Source organism: Aulostomus chinensis, chromosome 1, assembly GCF_037954235.1.
Source record: "Aulostomus chinensis isolate RoL2024-O1b breed Wild chromosome 1, RoL_Achi_v1.0, whole genome shotgun sequence".
Lineage (NCBI taxonomy): Eukaryota > Metazoa > Chordata > Actinopteri > Syngnathiformes > Aulostomidae > Aulostomus > Aulostomus chinensis.
In genome coordinates this window covers 21,732,293-21,733,801 of record NC_141320.1, presented here as the reverse complement: position 1 = coordinate 21,733,801, position 1,509 = coordinate 21,732,293, and the positions used below count along the sequence as shown (strand labels likewise).

The following is a 1,509-nucleotide window of genomic DNA, read 5'->3' as shown; positions in this document are numbered from 1 at the left end:
AACACTAAACTTCATCCAGTACCATGTTGTCAAACACTGGAACCTCCACAGCACCTGAACAGGGACTTGAACCCTGGACCCTCAGATTAAAAGTCTGATGCTCTACCGTCTGAGCTCCTCAGGCTCTTTCTACAGCATTGAGACAGGAACAGAAACACCTGTGAAGGTCAAACTGATGCTTTCTTGACTTGTTCAGTCCTCCATGTTGAAGTCCACCATGCTTTTGATTGGCTCTGATTCTCTGTGGCAAAATCCAACAAGAGGCTCCAAAAATGTCCTGAATGTCACAAGAATGCACAGGACAAGATGTTAGTTTCCTTCATGTCTGCAGTTCCTCCACTGGAAAGTAAAGTCAATGCTGCTCCTCTGCTGAAACCTGGGATCGGACCAGGGACCTTTAGATCTTCAGTTTAAGGCTCTCCCAACTAAGCTGGTTCAGTTCTGAGGGAGGGCCCTGCTTCTCTCATTTATAATCTCTTCCACTCTCACTAGAACTTAGAGAGGATTGGAGCTTCTGAAGTCCTGACACAAATCAAACCAGGGACTTTGAACTACACAGTGAAGGAGTTGGTCATCAAGGTCGATGGCAGCTTATTAAGTTCTAGCTTTGATCAAATATAAGAAATGTAAATGAATTCAACATTGATTGCATTTCCCTCCTTTCTTTGGTGCAAGGAACTGAGGACTGGAGCTCTAAGTTTTCCAGTTCCTACATCAGTGAATGGACTTTCTGTGCTGCAAGGAGCCAAAGCTACTAAGGAGGATTACAGTTTGTCCTTGCAGGAGTCAGTGACTTAATAGAGTCTAACTAAGGGTTGAACCTGAATGAGACAGTCACCCTTCAACATGGGGCCATGGTAGAGTGAACCAAGAACACTACAATGGGGGTGAGAGTGGAGCCATGATGGACTCACAGTTCATCACCTCCACCATCATGTGGACCACCTGATCACCTCTCCCTCAACCTCTAAATAACTCATTCCCTGACCGGGAATCGAACCCGGGCCGCGGCGGTGAGAGCGCCGAATCCTAGCCACTAGACCATCAGGGACCACACTGAGCTCTCCAACAACAGAGACTATAGACAATGACTCAAGAACACAGGACTCTGTGGTCTCAGCTTGAGATGCAGAGGGTCCACCAAGACCACCAGACACCTCAGCCCCCTAAAGACAGTCCACCCGCAGGATCAGCTTCTATCACTCAGTGGTCCAGAACCATTATGGAGCCTGATCAGGAATGTGAGCAAAGCTCTTGGAACAGGCCTGCTGCCACCACAACTAAGATCCTGCAGGTCACTAGAAACTCCAGTGTCCAGCTGACAAGTGGACGTTCCTCTGATCTGTGGTAGTGCTGAGTTTAGCAAACACCTCCAACAAGAAGATGAAGGAGGCCATCAACTCCTCCAAGCTCAACATCTATACTGGCTTTACTGGGAGATCAGGAGGTCAAAGCAGACCTTCCCCCTCCACCTCAGATGGTTTCTACTCACAGAGATGAGGGACCAGT

General features: G+C 48.0%; 1 non-coding gene across 1 annotated transcript; it reads right to left on the bottom strand.

The window, feature by feature from the left end:
- Nucleotides 1–979: 979 nt before the first annotated feature.
- Nucleotides 980–1,051, bottom strand: trnae-cuc (transfer RNA glutamic acid (anticodon CUC)). The gene has a single exon. It is a non-coding gene; the product is annotated as a tRNA-Glu (tRNA).
- Nucleotides 1,052–1,509: the final 458 nt, after the last annotated feature.